The sequence below is a fragment of the Hemicordylus capensis genome, chromosome 2 (genome assembly GCF_027244095.1).
Source record: "Hemicordylus capensis ecotype Gifberg chromosome 2, rHemCap1.1.pri, whole genome shotgun sequence".
In the NCBI taxonomy this organism is placed as follows: Eukaryota; Metazoa; Chordata; class Lepidosauria; order Squamata; family Cordylidae; genus Hemicordylus; species Hemicordylus capensis.
In genome coordinates, this window is record NC_069658.1 from 175,376,426 (window position 1) to 175,395,081 (window position 18,656).

Here is an 18,656-nt window from a genome sequence, read left to right on the forward strand (position 1 = left end):
GGAATACCAGCAATCAGGGGTGTGGTGAGGATGGAGTGGACCCTGGGACAAAAAGTGAAAATGGGCCCCTGCACACACACTTCTTTTTCAGAGAAGCATGAGTGGGAGAGCAAAAAGCAAACTGTCACCCAGTCAGTGGGCCCCCCCTTGTTCCAATGTAGCTAGCTATGCCCCTAATAGCAATATTTTATTTATTTTTGTTTTGTCGTTGTTATTTTGATTTCATGAGAGCTGCTGTGTTTCTGAACTGTGTTAACAGTGATTTAAAAGTTTTTATTTTAGTTACTTTGAGGCCATTGCAAAAGGTGGGATATAAGATAACAGTTATCTCTGGATAAAAACTCTCTAGAAATGGGGGTTGTTTTTAGAGAGTTGGCTCTCTATACCTCTCTATGTCAAAGAGGTATAGAAAGCTTAGGAGGACCAGACTCACCCCCCACCCCTGCAGAGTCATTATGGGAAACACCTATATCAGGCGGCAGCAATATAGGAAGATGCTGAAAGGCATCATCTCATACTGTGCAAGAGGAGGCAATGGTAAACCCCTCCTGTATTCTACCAAATACAGATAATGCTAACCATCACTTTTTCCATCACCAGCTGTGAGAGATCATTCAGCAATTTAAAACTAATACTTTCATATTTGAAATCCGCCATGGGTCAAGGCAGACAAGGAGCCAGGTCTCACGAGACCCGGTTTAGAAGAGTGAGCAGGGAGGGATCGGCCGGATCGGCCGGCCACACGACTGCCGGCTCCATGACAGAGCCGCAGGGGGCTGGGGAGCTCGGGGGCCGCGCGGCCCCCACAAGCTCCAGTATGCCCTGCGCGAGCGCACAGGGCATACTGGGGAGACCCCCAGAGCTGGGAGGCAGCTTTTCCCCTCCCCTCCAGGGATCTACTCATGAGTAACCACGGCGCGGAGCTGCGCTGCGGCTACTCATGATCTGTAAAACCAGGTGTGTGGAGCACTCGCTCTGCAAACCTGGTTTTAGGGGAGGGGTACTGAGGTTGGTTACCCGCCTAGGAACCACCGGGCTCTCAGCCGAGCCCGGTGGTTCACACGATGGGGCAAAATCGGGCTAGCCTCCGCTAGCCCGATTTCGCCCCATCGTGTGAATAGCCTCTCTGTGATCTGGCTCTGCTGAGTGTAGAAAGAGAAGAAATGGAAAAAACTGACTTTGATCACATCATAGACCAATTTGCATCAGTGAAAGCAAGGAAGGTGCAGTTATAATTTTCATGTAGTGCCATAGTTTGTTACTCAAAAGATTAACGAGCTTGACTTGTGTTTTTGAGCTGATATTATGGTAAAGTTATCTGAAAGGTGAGTGTCAGATGTGTGGACAGGGGCGCAATTTCAGTGCTTGCCAGGGCTTGCCCTAGGCGCTATTTTCCATAGATACGCCTCTGAGGCCAGGGTGTGTGCACCACCCGGAGAAGCGGCCTGCTTCCTTCCCCTGGCCGGCAGTCCCAGGCGAGTGCTCCAAATTTCGAAGCGCTTGCTTGCGCTCACCAGCTGGAGAGGAAACAGAAACAGGCCAGATCACGTGCACTGCTTGGAGAAGCAGCCCACCAGCCAGGGGAGAAGGAAACTAGAGGAGCAGGGAGCAGGCCGGCTGCCTGCAGCTTTGAAATCAGGCTGGCCAGAGAAGAAGCGGGCTGCCACTGTCACATGAAAACGTTGGGGGGGGGGGAGGGGGCTCTTGAGAGGCCATTTCCTGGTCAGCCAGTCTGGCCACCATTTTTCATAAATTGTTATGGAAGGTTATAATACTTTAAAAAGAAATTAGTACCAACCAGGGTTTTTTAAAGGAAAAAGGTGCCAAATGTTATACCTTAGCATGCACCGTTTGAAAGATTGCCCATGGAAACACTCATCACCAAAGTCTTAAATGAATGAATAAATAAATGAAGTACATCTTATTTTGCAAAAGAATTATTTCTCTTATTTTGACAGATAAGTTTCTCTTAGTTTTTCAACAGTAACTGGTTCACAGTGACAGTTGAAACAACTATCACTCTGTTTGTGCGCTACCAAAATGGTGATTACCTTCTTTTTTGCAACACTTCTCCTGCTAACTTGGCAAAGAGGCACCTTTTTAATGTGGTGATTCTCTTTATTTAGCAGGGGGAGAGTAACTGGCCTTATCCACCCCCAGCACAGTACCTCCAGTGACTGTTGCTGGTGTCTATCTTATGATTCTTTTTAGATTGTGAGCCATTTGGGGACAGGGGTCCATCTTATTTGTTTGTTATTTCTTTGTGTAAACCACCCTGAGCCATTTTTGGAAGGGCGGTATAGAAATTGAAGGAATGAATGGATAAAGACTTTCCCCCTCTAGCCACTCTGATTGGCTGCCAGAGCAGTCAGTCAGCATGATGCCTTCCGATTAGTGTTCAGGACATTTTAATCTTTCCCCACCTTATGAAAATAAGGGCAAGCCTTTTAATTGGCTCCTGCCTCATTAATATTCAAATCTGAAAAGCTTCTGAGTGTTCCTATTGGTGTTTACAAAATCCAGGTACTGTTGTCCATCCTACACAGCTGCCAGGCTGCAAGCAGGTAAAAGGCACAGGTAGGCAGTGAGGCAGACAAAGACCTAAAATGGCTACAGAAGACAGACAGAGGAGGTACAGTACACATATTTTAACTGAGGGCCACCTACTCTGCCCTCAGTTAAGAGCCACCACCAAAAGCAATCAATGAATTGAAGGAAACAATGAAACAGAAATTCTGATGTATGGATAGTGTCACATGCCAAGTTCTGTGACTCTTACTTCATGTTGAGACAAACAAAAGGAATCAAAGTGCATAAGAACTGCCATGTTTGGTCAGACCAAGAGTAATTTGCTAAGCATTCTGCGTTCCAGCATTGGCCAGAAAGATACACCAAAGAGGATGGCATGTAGAGATGTGAGGGAAATACCCTTTTGCTCTTGTTAGTCACCAGAATCTGACAGAGCTGAAGTGAATACAGTATTTGCAAAAATTGAAATTCACAATACTTTTGAATTTGGATTTTGAATGTGAAATGTTACCTCTAAATCTCATTACATCAGAATAATTGGGAATTGTTTATCATTTTTTGTTTGTTTTAGTAGTCCTCTTCTGATTAAAATGGCTCATTTAATCCTCAGAAATCAATTCCCCAGATCTACTCTGCTCTGCTCTACTCACCCTGTTGTTTGTCTTCATGACAAACAAATGTAATGTAAATAAATGTAAATATAAATATAAATGTAAAATAATAATGACCTCCATAATCACATAATTTCTGATAGTGAAGCACAGTCTCTGTCACACTTTTGGTTAGATATTATCAGGTTATTAGATATATGTCAACACCTAATGGTGCAGTGGGGAAATGACTTGACTAGCAAGCCAGAGGTTGCAGGTTCAAATCCCTGCTGGTATGTTTCCCAGACTATGGGAAACACCTATATCAGGCAGCAGCAATATAGGAAGATGCTGAAAGGCGACATCTCATACTGCGCAGGGGGAGACAATGGTAAATCCCTCCTGTGTTCTACCAAAGACAACTACAGGGCTCTGTGGTCGCCAGGAGTTGACACTGACTCAACAGCACACTTTACCTTTAGATATACGTCATTCCCATCTCTCCTCAGTCTATCCCCCCTAGACTGACAGGCAGCTAGAGCTGAAGACCTGAAAGGGGGTGTGTGGGCTCTATAATTTCCTCAAGGATAATTGGCTAGGCATATTCTCATGTTCCAAGTTTGCTTACTACACTGAACACAGCCCCCTCTATAGCAAAAACAGATTTCATCTCAAACACCATCCTGCTGCTTGCTCCCTGGTCTGAGCAACAAGAGGACTCTGCCACTGTGTTCCCTGTGATAGAGCACCCTTCCTCGTGCATTTGCCTTGCACCAGTGAATGAAAAGTGAATATCTAACATCAGTATTTGAGGAGGAGAGTCTTGGGGACTAAATGTGTTTCAGTTCTAGTCTCAGAACATAATGAGATTGCACTCCTGGCCAGTGTTCCTGTAACAGGGAATCCCAGAGGTTATTGACTACAATTTCCAGCATCCCCAGCCAAAGACCACTGCAGCTGAGGATGCTGGGAGTTGTAGTCAACAACATCTGGGATTCTGTTACAGGGAACATTGCTCCTGGCTATTATGGCTAGCATTGTTTAAATCTATGATCTAATTCTTGTGCAAAACCAGAAGCTGATCCAAATGCTAATATGGACTTGTTTTTGTTCAATTAATCCCAAAGACTTTGGACACATAACAACACACACACTCTAATTAAAATGAATAAATCAGAATGAAAAAATAATAGTTGCACATACCATCCCCACATCTGCTTAGCTTAGCTGTTGCCACCAGCTCCAACTCAGAAGTTTTTATTTTGGAAAATGCTTAGGATCAGACTTTGGACATCTCAAGAGGAAGGAAGTGCCACGTCTATGGGTTAGCCAGTGGGAGCTCCTCCAAGCTTTGTACAGGACTGGCTGTAGACATTTTGCTGCCCTCAACCGATGTGCTTTAGGATTTTGTCACAGAAGGATGTGAGGGTACAACTCTCACAGTGAGCATGTGGAAAGGCTCCATCTGTCTGAGCTCTCATGAGGGTGAGACATTATGGATCGTTTCACTGCCCTTCAAAGCAAGTAAGAAAGGAGAGAAGGGTGCACAAAAATACATGCCTACAAGTTCTAGGTAGGGCACTACAGAAATCAAAGTGTTCCACATAGGTTTAAGCATTGGCATCTGTAGGAAGTAATGCCCTATCCCACAACTTGAAGCTCAATTATGCCACCTCCTTAGCACACACACACTTCGAGACTGCCATATAGAAACTGATGGGTGATGGAAAGGATCCTTTTGTGTGAAGTGTGACGCAAAAGGCAACCCACATGCCTGGTGACACTCTCCTGTAGGGGGAAAAAAAAGCCCCTCTTCCCGCACGCACATACGTGGATGCCTCCTGCATTATGGAACACATCATTGCCATTTCAAATGTTAAAAGACAGCATCAATTCACAAGTTTATAGTATATCACTTGGCACCAAAGGAGGATTGTGTGCCTGCCAGATTCTGTACTGGAGTGAAAAGGGAACCTGAAATCAGACTTATTCCACAGCCAACATATGGAAAATATTCCAGCTCTCCTCTCTCCCCCTGCTCCCCTTCCAGATATTTTTTAAAAACCTTTTACTGGCAAGACAGAGGGAGTGGAGGAATAGACCAGAATATGGCGAGGAACGGCCAGACAAAGGAAGCAAAAGCAGCTTTGGCAAATGGACCTTTTGTGCCCTGAAAGAGGGGGCATGGCCCCACCACTCAGTCTCAGGGTGAGAGGAAGGGTCTGAATGATCCTATTTAACAAAGAAGCCAGTGGCCTATCAGGAAACGTGCTCAAAATGTGAACTTGGGAACAGGACCGTCCCAACTACATAAACAGTCCTCAGTGGCACAGAAATTATGTGCCCACCGCCGCTGCCCCATCCCTCTGAATCCCTTGCAATGTACAGAGGATGAAGAGGCACAGCATTTGTGAGGATTGTAAGAGAAATACCAGCTACCATACTGCAAAGGATCTCAGGGCAGACCTCTCTAATTGTACAGGGCGGAAGGGACCCTCACAGCAAAATGTCTTGGGATACCTTTGGGTAGGAGGGTGGCAAGATGTTTCGCCACTCATGACTTGCTCATTCACCTGAATGAGAAAAAGGCCAGGATGGAGATCAAGGGAAACGGGAGGGAGTATGGTTTGATTTTATTGGAATGAGGTCTGTGTTTGTGATCTCACAGATTAACTGTGTACTCACTGGGTGGCCTCAAGCAAATAACTGTTTCTAGGACCTTTCCAAACTATTGCAAAAAATAGATTTTATTGTTATCATGCTTGTCCAAGCCCAGTACCAGCAGCAAAATATTCCCCTCCATTGCTGATCAGAACCTTTTTCAAACTTCAGGGCTAGTGAGGGAAAAGTTGCAGTTTTTGATTTCAACATTTCAAAATGCAAACCATCATCCGCACCGTCTTAATTTTAACTTGCATTTTATTTTCAGTCGTTTGTTGTTGTTTTTTAATGTGTTTATTATAAGCAGAATGCTCTCCATGAAAGTGAAACCATGGGTAGGCTGAAGGCATCATCAAAGTGCCCAGAGAGTGAAGCAAGAAAGCTGCAAGACAGATTGGCAGACAGATTGGGGGTGCAGGGTGGGGGAATTCGCAGCACATCAGCTCAGCCCTCACAATAGAGCCAAACTGCTCAGACTAAAGCGCTAGGGAGGACTGTGAGCATCTATAGGGCAGGATTGCCCTATACTGCCCTATATTACCCATTGGTCCCTTGGGCCACGTGACAAGCTGCTGACTCAGCCATAATCAGCTGGGCCTATCAGATAGCAGGCTGCAGTACCACCTCCAGCCAGCTACATCAGCACTGCCCAGGAGCAATGGACAGGGCTTAAGGAAGCTCAGCAGCTGATTTGCCAAATAAATCCTAATGACAGTGGGTCACCGGGAACAGATTGCTCCTGAAGCTTCTCTAACTGCTGTCCTCCCAGACACAACCCAAGATGCTCTGCTTTGTTGTTGTTGTTGTTGTTGTTGTTGTTGTTTTACCAAGGATACCTCCAGCTCCTGAGAGACAAGCCTCCAAGACAGTCTCCTTTCCTATACCCGATTGCAAACTTGATAGTCACCTGCAAGAGGCATCTTCAAAATCTTCAAAAGAACCATCTGGGCATCTAGAAAAAATGGAGAGGGCCACAAAGAAAAATCTTATTTGTGGCTATGCCTCAGCTTTGGAATGTGTTTACCTCAGAGATCAAGTACAGCCTGAGCACAAGCATCCTCTGGAAGTAATGCAAGACCAGTGTGTTTTAGCAAATGCTCACGGACTGGGATGAGCAGGATTTTTTGGTGTTTGGTTTTCAGCAGTATGTCTGGTTCTAACATTGAGGCTGCTCTCATGAGCAGGCAAGCCCAGGATTAGGCAGCCCAGCCTGGGCTTGGCTGCCCGTGAAAACTGCCGGGATCCACCAAACCCAGTGCCGAAGCCAGGCTTTTAGCCAAGGTTAAGGGCACAAGCGCACCCTTAACCCGGCTGCTTGGATTGTGTGTCAGCATATGTTGCTGACACAGAGACAGGTGCCTAGGAGAGCCGGTCTTGTGGTAGCAAGCATGACTTGTCCCTTAGCTACCAGAGCACTGTAAGATATTCCCCTTAGGGGATGGGGCCGCTCTGGGAAGAGCAGAAGGTTCCATGTTCTCTTCCTGGAATCTCCAAGATAGGGCCGAGAGAGATTCCTGCCTGCAACCCTGGAGAAGCCGCTGCCAGTCTGTGTAGACAATACTGAGCGAGATGGACCTATGGTCTGACTCAGTGGGGCTATTCTTACAATCACAAAATCGGGCTAGGAAAATCCTGGTTCGTAAGAACCACCGGGCTCACAGCTGAGCCCAGTGGTTCTGGAGCGGCTAACCCACTCCTGTAGCCCACCCCTTAGCCCGGGTTTGCTGAGCGAACACTACACAAACCCGGGCTATCTGCTCGTGAGTAGCTGCGGTGCAGCTCCGCGGTGCGGCTACCTGTGAGTAGACTCCCAGCCGGGAGGCTTAAAACCTCGGGGGTCTCCCCAGTATGCCCTGTGCACTCGCACAGGGCATACTGGGGCTTCCGGAGGCCACGTGGCCCCCAAGCTCCCCAGCCCCCGCCGGCTCCGTCTCGGGGCCAGCCATCATGTGGGTGGCCGATCTGGCCACCCAGGGCTCCCTCCCTGCTCGTGAGCGGAGAGAACGGGCTTAGCCCGCTCTTCCCGCTCACTTCCCAAAACCGGGTCTCACGGATCGTGAGACCCGGTGCAGTATATGGCAGCTTCCTAGGTTCTTAGAGCGTCTGTCCCCTGGGGGAAGCCCCCAGGGCACCGTGTGCAGTGTTCGTTGCACTGTGTGTGGGATGCCAGAGGCCTGGATTAACAAGCCCCGGCTTCAGAGCAATCAGTCCCGCTCCATGCTCCACGGAGCAGCACTGATCATGTGGGAGCGTGCTCTGCCCTCCCACCAAGGACAGGATGGTTGTTTGCAGGGAAAGGCAAAGGTTTGCAAAGCCTTCCCCCAATCTGCCCACCCACCCGGTAGGCAGGTCGTGTGAATGGCCCCACTGTGGCATTCAGAACTTCAGGCCGAATGTAGTGCTTTTCCCCCTGCTGCCTGACAAGCTTCCACCTTCAGTTTCCCTAATGACACACAGACCTGGTTCCTAACCATGTGCTGATGTTCACCTCTCCCTCCATGTTTCAACTGAGTTTCCTTTTCCTTTTTAAAGTTCAAGTGTCTAACCTGTTTAATTTTTTAAATTGTTAATCATTGTTTTATGATTTATAATTTTTGTTTTAATTATTAACTGATTTTAGTGGTGTTTTAATGTAAACTGCCCTGAGCCTTTTGGAAGGGCAGTATAAAAGTTTTAACAACAACAACAACAACAAACAACAACAACATTGTTATTTGATTAAACAGTTATTTGGTGCCTTTCAAAAAGACCTGATTGTTTTAACTGGAAACATTGCTCTGAGTTGGAGAGAGGAAGGAAAGTGGTTTTATGATTGTCACATGGCCCAACCTATCAGCACAGATGACTGGCTTCTGCTGGAAACAAGAGGAATCGGTTGTGCCAGTGCTTGGTTTTCTGAGGAAGATTGTACATCTGGCCTAGGGGGTGATTGTAGATCCACAGTAGCATGGGTGTAGGTAGGGGAGAGGGGGCCTGTGTTTGTCCCTCTCCCCAGCAGCCCCTCCGAGTGAGGGGGATAATGAAGAAAATAGGGAGGGAGGGATCTGGAGGGCCCTTAGGAGCTGGGGGGCGGGGGTTCTTTGAACCCATCTGCTCAATTAGAACTACACCCCTGCACAGTAGTCTGACTGTCAAAACTGTCCCTCTTGATATGTCGCAGGAAACCATAGTTTTCCATGTTACAAATGAGCCTCTGCATACCACAGGCTCATGTACTTCCCTTCCCTTCTCTTTTGTATGAAGGGCGGGGGATGAAAGTGTTTACTGCAGCCTTGAAGTAAACCATAATTACATGTTATGTCTAAACTTGGAAACTGTGGTTTAATTCAGACCAGTTAGGAAAGTCACAGTTTGATCCTGGTTTGATTCCCCCTAACTGTGGTTTGAAATAAACCACAGTTCCCCGAGTTCAGGGTTGCACAAAGGCCCACAACTTGCAGAGGCTTGTTCACATGGCAGAAAACCATAGTTTCCCATGATGTGTGAACTGAACCACTTTGGGGCTATTCTCATGTGCAGTGGGAACCAGGCTTAGGGAGCCATGTGGCTCCCAGTGGCAAGCCTGCTTAATCTCCCCCCTTAACCCCGTTTGTTTGATCATGCATCACCATGAGGTGGCTCCACACCATAGAGACTCATGGGTAGTCCCCCAATCGGGAGGCTACAACAAGCCTCTGGGTGTCATGGGACTCCCCAGAATGCCCTGCGCATTCACGGGGGGCATGCTGGGACTCCCCCCGATCCCCACCGCCCCAACCAGCTCCGTGATGGAGCCGGTAATCATGTGGGCAGCCGATCTGGCTGCCCAGGGCAAGCTGCCTGCTCATCGGCAGGGAGAGTGGGTCAAGCCCGCTCTCCCCGCAGGACTCTCTTAGGCTCTCCACATGCTCATGTGGAGAGCCTTTCTGTGTATGTGCACAGCCTAAAATTATGTGTTTTAACATGTAGTGCTCAAAGCGTGTTGCTTGCCCGGACCTTTGAGGAAGTGAAATGTACTGAGATTACCAGAACAAAATGAACACAATCCTGGGAATGCATGGGTAATGGTGTAAAGCTGTTTTTTCCTAAAAGACTGCTGGAATTGCTCTGTGTACCCTACATGAGAAACAGGGAGATCTTCTTGACACACAGAGAAGATGATAGGCCAGTCTGGCTGCATGTGATACCCAAGTAATTGCTTGGGGCAGCTATATTTTGAGGGTGCTGATGAAGCAACATGTAAAAAGATTTTCTGCAGTGACTCAAGGGCTGAACCTCTTAGATTGTGCCTTAGCCATGATCCAAGAATTGCACCCACTGCAAAGGAATCTATGGATTGCATGCCACAGTTGGCTGGAATGGTAAAATGTTTTGAGTTGGTTCCAGATACTGGTAAAAAGGCCTTCTACAATGTATCTCTTTCCTTATCTCACTTCCTCAAGCTTTTGGCCTAATCTAGTGCCTTGGGATGGGCACTTTTTGCAGAAAACCAACCATTTCCACCAGGACCAACTGCCACCTCTGTATCAAGCCATCAGTCATCACCACTTACACCAGATACCATTTTCTGTTTCTTTCATTTCAGCAAAAAAGGCACACTAAGGCACAGTCTTGTTTGCCCAGACAGAAGCACTGTTTCCTGCACATGACTTTAATCTCCAGTGATTCCATACATGCAGAATTTTGCACGGATCTGGCACAGAATTTTCTGGATTTGAGTTTGGTTGCTTTTTAGAAGACAAGTTTCTAGCCCTCATGGCTATTAACATAGTCCTTGAATATATGCAGTACTTGTGCTGAAGAACAGTGTTCGTCTTCTGTGCCCTTCATGGCCATCTGTGCCTCCATCTTAATTTCCATTCATGTTTTCCCTGGCTGCCCTCACTTGCCTCCCCTTCCTGTCATTACACCATCTCTTCCTGAAATAACCCAGGATAACAACTTAAAATATCAGGTTAAACGCTGAGCATGCAAATTATATACCTTTATACAGAAATCAGCACTTCCACACGTGTGGATACTTACACAGAGTAGTGAAGATTTTGAGGAGCAGAGGCTGAAGAACCCTAATCATAGAGCAAATGAAGTCCTAGGTATCTCCTCACTACCACACACACCATCTCAATCAAGATGGGAAGTACCATATTGATTGCCAATTTTTTCCTTAGAAGATAGACATAATTTTTACTTAATATGGATATATTTGATACAGGATTGTACTGATATGGGGCTATATGTAGGACACAACATCATATCAGTGCAGTTCTGGGCAGGGTTTAACTGGATTTCCTCAATGAAGTGCTGGAACATCTTTTAGATAACTAGAAAGGACAGGATAAATTAGGTTTTACTTGTCTAGGAATATATGCACACAATTTGCAGTGCTGTTCACTTGCTGTGAAATCTACTGCAGGTTAATTTAAAAAGGTTAAAGTTATGGTTTACAGAATTCCATTTCTGAAAGAGAAATTACTAGTATTTGGATTCTGGCTTAAATCACTTGACTTTTAAGATATGGGCACAATCCATCCAATTAAGCACATATAAAACCCATTGATTTCCTTAGAGAGAGATCAGTACTTGCTTAAAACTCTCCCATGGAAGTCAGTGCTTAAAAGTACTCCATTTTGACTGGATCATGTCCAGTATTTTTCCCCTTAATGTCATTCGTTTTCAGTCTAATCATGGATATCACATTTTAAAAAGAAGAAGAATTCTTTATATTTACTTTTTGAAACAGGAACCATTTATTTAAGTTCTACTTTGTTACTAAGGCCTCTAATGGTTTCAGAAGAGGCGTTATTTCAGTGTTATAATTAAACTATAGATTTATAATTAACTTATAATTAATTAGCATGCTGTTCTAAAATGCCTTTGTTCCAGCATCTGCTAGCAGCCCCAAAATGGAAAAATTGCATTTTGCAAGGTCGCTGTGATGTGAAAAGCCCAATATTGACCCATAGTAGCTACTTTAGTTTTGGCCTAGTGTTGCCGATACAACCTCTTGTTCAAAGGGGTTTCTGTAATTGAAAACGGTGCATATCCAGTGCCATTCTTGCCTCTTTACACTCCAGTACCTAAGGCTGAAGCCTTCTGCCATTCACCTGCCTTTGACTTGCAGCAGAGAACAGAAGCGGCAACTCAGAAGCCACAACACTCTCAATAGCAAGAAACAGGCCATCTATTTCTATGCGTTTCAATCAATGCATTCCAATTGGCCTCATACATCATAAGACTTCTTCATCAAAATACTTTTGGAACAATACTTGCCAATATTCTGTCTTTAAAAGATATGCTTTGTCTAAACCATTATTCTTCCGCCCGCCAATTGCAGTCCATCTCCTGCTCAATTCAGTTCAGCTCAGCTGAAGACCACCAACTCCTATTTGCTATTTCCTAAAATGTGTGTGTTTTTTTTAAAACAGGTATGCTTTTTGTGTTTGTGTTTATAGGCAGGGTTTGAAAATAGCTTAGTAGTTTGCAATGGAAAGATTCTGTACTCCAAAAGCAGGAGTGCAAATTTCCCAAACTATGTGGGTTCAAAGATATGGGTGCTCTTCAAGCCAATGGGTGTTTCCTTCTCATGATGGTGGCCATGCATTTGTAGTCCCAACTCAAATCCACTGCCACTGGTGTCCCTGTCTAGAGATCCATCCAAATCTTGCCCTGGACCACACACAAATCAACTGCTTTTATCTCTAAAGTGCTCATAACAATTGCCCATTTTAAATAAATCTTTGCTATACAAATGTTAACTAGATTATTTCTCTAAGTATGTAGGACTTCCCTGTTCTTAGTCATTCAGGACAGCTGCGCCCATCTACTTTAAATGCAAGCATTTAGTCTCCTTCAAGTTCTTTACCCAGAAAGCCTTTAGAGACACTGCTGTAGAAATCAGTTGAGGTATCTCTTTTATTATGACTTTTCTGTACTTCAACCAGCTACTCATAGCTACTTTCAGGATTTGTTATTGGTAGACTGTTTGCCTCCCCCCACCCCTTCTCTTTTTTAAAAAGTCACAACAGCATTAAAAATCTACAATTCACGGAGAAGCCCTCCGGTGCCAGCCTTGAAATGAATGGAAGCTGTGCAGCCTGCTCTTCCAAAGCTCTTATTTATTTCCAAAAGGCCAGCACAAGACATCTTCCTGGTGGATTGTGCCCTTAGCTTCTTTGTAGTCTCTTTCTGGTCTCTTGAGTCTTTTAGATCTCCCTGCTCTAGGATTTCTTTTCTCTGCAACTACAAAAGTTTTGGGGGAGCTTATTTGTTTGAATGATATAATTCCAAACAGAAAACACTTGGCAGCTGAGAATAATACACATATCATAGATACTGTAGTGAAGGGGTGAGAACTGTATGTGTTAAAGCTACGGTGTTAGAAGGAAAGAAAATCCTTCTATATAAAATCTGATATTCAATTTCCAATATGCAGCGGAAAATTCAGTTAGAGAAAATGGGGAACATCCATTTGCACAATTTAAAAGCTAACATTAAATGGAAATCAGGAATTACAGGTGAAGTCATGTGCAATTTGATAAACAAGTTATAGAAATTATAAAAATACATTGGTAAAACATTTACATATGTTGTACATATACTCTAAATGTTCATCTATAGATATTTCAGATCATTGTATATTTATAGAGATAAATCCTGAACTGTATCACATTTATAACATATCATTAGCCAGGTAACATTTGTCTAAGGTAATGGCATTTCCTTCTTGTACAGTGGAAATACTACTTTTCACCACCATGAATCAGCTCCTAAATTCTTAAGTGTGATTTATTTTAAAAAGAAACACAAAATTCACCACCTTCTCTTACCAGAGCCAAAAGAGTCCTCTTTCCCAAGCTGACTCCACCACCACACTGTTATGGTTCAAAAACAAAGACTGGATCTGCTGGAAGCTGTTTCTACCCAGAAGCCGTTATGCAAAAAGTCGCTGGTATTCTCCAAACTGCTGGTTGCTAAAATATTGCCAAGTGGCGGGGTGGGGAGAGAGAGAGAGAGAGAGAGAGGCAGGTCTTCCACTGTGCTAAATATCCTAGTCTCTGAAAAGTCCTCTTATGTACAGCAAAGGAAAAACATAGACCTAATGAAACACAATTCCAAAAAGGTATAGGTACACACACACACACACACACACACGTTTTATGGTAACTGAAATGTCTGCAAACTAATATTTCTGACATAATTTGCACCCTAGGATAAGTGGTTTTCTTCATGTGCAAAGAATACCCAGCATTCAGTCCTTGTTGATTCAAACTAAAAATGGAGCATTATACTAAGGCTGCATTGCATGGTAGTTTCCCCCTGTCCCCCTGCAAAAGGTGCATTTGTTTACTGTCTCTATGTGTTCATTCAAATTTGCAAATATAGGATTGATACCTTTTTTTAAAAGCATAGCTACTTCTTACAAAAAACACGGCCTGATGATAAATCCTTTCCCACAAAAGAAACTTTCCACTAATTTATTTAAAGCCATTCATGGAATTATCCTGACAGTAGCAAGAGTTTAGTACAAGCTCTTGACACCAAAAGACATCTAAAATCAGAAGAAATAATAATGTTATTTTTATTCTTTGTATTGTTATTAATTGCTAGACCTCAGAAGCAGCACCTGTCTTACCCTGCAAGTTGCCTTCTGAGCATATGCACTGTCTTTCTCTCTTCCCTTCCCCTCCCACACACCCCACCAGACCCAGGCCAAAATCCAGTATTGTGATCACTTCGGACTGTTAGGTGCTAAGGAAAGGCCAGGAAGAGGAATGTGTTATACTGCCCGAACCCCACCTCACCCCCACCAAGCTGCCCATGTATGTGAAAAACATAGTGTGGAGGCTTGCGAACCAAAGTGGTGGGAGAGCTTTGTGGGTTAGAATTTTGAAGTTAGAGAGTTTTCTATATTGCATCTGAGTTAGGAAGGAACAAGGAAAAGAGGATTCTCAAAACTAAGTGGTATGGGAGCAGAAATAGGAGCAAGTAAATAAATGAGGTGAGAGGTTTAACCATTCTCTGCCTTTATGTTTTGTTACTGCTGCTGTTGTTGTTATTGCCTATGTTGAAGATTTGTGTAACCCGCTCAGAGCAGAGATGTGGATAAAATTCAAATACATAATAGTAAACAATAAATACATGAATGATATGGCTCTCTGCCCTTTTGAGGCAAGCATGTGAGTAAATTCCCCTTAGCGACTAAGAACACGGGGTGATCCTTCCTTCAGGTTGCTTCTCTCTCCTTTATTTCGACAAAACTGGATGAGCATTACATCCAAAAAAACCCATCAAATTAGGTATACAAGGGCTGTGATCGTGTGTCTGTGGTATTTACTGGACTATGGCAGCCTGAACATTTCTGGGGCCATGGTCTGCTTTGTCAGAGGCAGTACTCAGACGCCGAGGAGATTATAGGCTGCCCTGGACAAACAGAAGCTTGAGAACTCAGAAGCTGCTGATGCCATTGTGATTTGTGGGGCATGGGGAGAGCATGTCTGTTGTTGTTCTGGTTACCTGGGTTCTTTACCTTTCACAACAAAATGCAAGCAGCTTAAATTTTAAACTAGAGGTAGTGTCCTCTGCTACCTGGGCAAAGAGGCACCTTTTAAAGTGGTGGTCCTCTTATATTAACAGGAGGGAGGTCAACTGTCCCCAGCACCAGGGGCGTAGCAAGGTTGGAGTGAGCCCAGAGACAAGATTTTAAAATGCCCCCACCCCCACTGAAGGTCAGTAACAAAAAGCATAGTAAAATGTATATGTGTGTGTGCCACAATAGAACATCATCCTAAATTATTTTTTAAAAGGTTTTGTAAATAGTGGACGATGCAAGTCATTTAATGGCACTAGAGAAAGACATGCTGTTCTGGTAGCTCCAGGTCTTAACACTCACATCAATTTCAGAGGCTGAATACAACTGAAGGAAGCCCGGGCAGGTGCGTGGCTGGGGGAGTCAGTCATGTGACCTGCCTCTGGGGGCCCCCCAAGGCAGTGGGCCCCAGACAACTGTCTCCCCTTGCCCTATTGTAGTTACGCTCCTGCCCAGCACAGCATCCTTCCAGCGGCTGTTGTTGGTGTACACTTTTTGTTTCTGTTTAGAGTGTGAACCTTTTGGGGATGGGGAATCATCTTTTTCTTATACACCCCCCCCACATAAATCACTTAAGAAACTTATTTGTTAAAAAGTGAAACAAACAAACAAACAAATAATAGATTAAGAGTTAAACAACAGCAAATCCTCTGCAGCTAAGTAATAGGATCAAACTCTGTTCATTCCATAGAATCAAGTCCTATAAAGGTTATACTGTATGCCCTTCATTACCATTGGCACTTCTATCTCACTGTTCCTCCAAGGAGCTCAGGGTGGTGTACAAGGTCCACGTCTTCCCACATCCCACCTGTTCTTATGGCTTTCCTGACTAAAACCACCTTTTACATATGAACTCTTGCCTTCCATGGAAGACTTTCTTTGTTCTCTCACAACATATATATTTCAATTTCCTCTGTTGTTGGAAACACAATACAGAATTATTCAAAGCCCTTGGTCATATTCCCCCCTCCCCGTTAGTTTTGACAATTCAAGATGTTTGCCCTGCACACCTTTTGTAAACTTAAAATGACCAGCTGCCAGGACTTTAAACCAAATTCTCTTCTTGCAGACCCACTCTGAGACCATAAGTACACAGGTTCTGATGCTTTACTGTGGCCTTCCCACATAGAATAATCCTTTTTCCTCATCTCCTGGGCTGCATTTCATGGACCACCAATCGCCCAACTGAGCTTTTCCAGGGAAGGTTTAAATACTCTCACAGCTTTTCGAAAGAAGATAAAGCAGCTTTTCTCATTCTTCTTTTAATATGTATCATTCCTTTCCTTTCTTTCCTTCTTTTTTTTAGAGCCACCCATTTCAAAGGGTTTGGGAATTTCTTTTTAAGCCAGATCTATTTCAAAACTTCCTCTTTGCCATTGGAAGCTGCACACTTTTTGCAATTCATTCAGACTATGGCAACACTCCTGAACTTTGCTCCATTCAAACACATTAAAGCCTGCCAAAGGATGGGGGTGGGGATGAAGAAAAATGTGGCTTTTTGCTTGTGTGATTTTAGGCACCTTACTGAGAAGGCGCCTGTCAAAATAAATTGGGGGTCCCTGGAAATCAGCAGGGAAAGTTAGGAAGTTTGGATTCAGCTCCTATTTTCCCCACCAACCCAAATCCACATGGACAAGACTCCCCCACCCCGGCTCCTTTTTTCTTTAAATAGGGTTGGTTCAAGGCAGAACTGAACTCAGATGTTCCAATTTTAAAAATGAGAATTCTTGGCTTAGGGAAAACTATTCACTGACTCAGGTCTGCCTTTTCCCGGCACTCACCATGAAATTTAGCCGCTTCCAAGCAAAACTCTGCACACCCTTTATGAGCACACATGTGTCACTCAGGCTGAAATCCCACTTACTTACTTGAGAGGAAGTCTTATTAAACTCCATTGAGTTTGGTTTTGGAGGGAACATGCATAGAAGCAGGCTGAGTAGCTGCAATTCTTTGCATGCTTACTTGTGAATCAGAGTGGCTGACAGAGTCTTGTGGACACCCTTTGCAGAGAAATATCTTTAGGCCACATGACAACCACTCTGAGCTCTGCCTCCCTTCCAGCATTAACCTGTCACACACACACCCCCGCACCCTGCTGCCCCAAGTCCCAGTGGGTAAACATACATAGGATCAAGCTGAAAACAGCTAACCTATAGAAAGAATTGTCCACATACAGTATCAAGAACCCAAACTGATAACGGCCAGCTAAAACAAGTAACAGCCATAAGCACCTGTCACCTCAATCCTAGACATTTTCAAGGCCAAAAGAGATGTTACATGGGAAAGCAGTCTTCCAATGGTTTGTGGATTGTTTGGTTTTTAAACCAAAAAGCAGCAATTGGAAGCTGCCAGCTGAAGGGCTTGACAGCAGGAGAGGGGCTCCTTAACTCATCCTGAGCCATTTCCTAGCTGGAAAGGCAGGATATAAATTCTACTAAATAAGCAAACCCCTTTCTCTCCTGTCAATTTCCTACTAAGAATCATGGTTTTCTGTCCACAGGGGGGAAGACAGGGACCCCCATATATTTTCCTCTGTGAGTCGGATATAAAGCAGCTTGTAGGGAAGCAAATCTGAGTGGAAAGTGGAAGGGAGAGGGTTAAGAAGCCCCTCCCCTTGCTGTTCTTCCAGTCATAATCACAGACTGAGGCTGTTTTTCAGTAAACAAATAAATAAAAATCAGAATGTCTACTTTGACCTTTAGTTGGGAGCAAGTCCCAGTGATTTCACGGGAACTTCCTTCCAACTCATGTATGCTTAGGGCCTCAACTGCAACCACACAGTCTACGAATGGGACAGATTTGTAAAGTTAAGCTAGTGCCTTTCAGCATCTTCTCATATTTTATCATGTAAAGAACAAGCACATACATATAGCATATTATACAACTGTCAGCTCAAGACATTTTGCTTTCCCAAGAACTGAACTTCACCCAAAAGGTTCACTCCCATAATCCCTTGCAGTGTCAAAGCGTGTTTGTGGGTACAGACGCACATCTTTCTTTTGCTAGTCCTATATCACTTTCTAAGGGCTCACAGTAGTAACATTACCTTTAACAAATGTATAAACAAACATCAAAATAAATGCGTCACAATCACTCTTCCCCCACCAATTCTAGATGAGCCCTTGACTGACAAAATAGAGCTAGAAAGAGATCCTTCTGAAAGATGTTCAGTTTGAGAGTTCCCTTCAAACCTCATCAAAGCTCCTGTTGGAGCACAAATGAGAGACATCAAGAAAGAGGTTTTTTTTAAAGAGTGCATGGTAAGAGATAATGAAGGGGAACGTGTACATGACACAACTGACTGGCCTGAG

General features: G+C 44.3%; 1 protein-coding gene across 7 annotated transcripts in view; it reads right to left on the reverse strand.

The window, feature by feature from the left end:
• The window catches only part of NFIX (nuclear factor I X), a 316,788-nt gene that overhangs the window by 292,150 nt on the left and 5,982 nt on the right, over nt 1-18,656 (reverse strand). For 3 of the 7 annotated variants that reach the window (XM_053302027.1, XM_053302013.1, XM_053302014.1), the window contains exon 2: nt 13,586-13,729. The exons of the other annotated variants lie outside the window; for them this stretch is intronic. The gene's annotated coding sequence lies outside the window, so the exon portion shown is untranslated. The remainder of the gene's footprint in view (nt 1-13,585; nt 13,730-18,656) is intronic. 7 annotated transcript variants of the gene reach the window in all.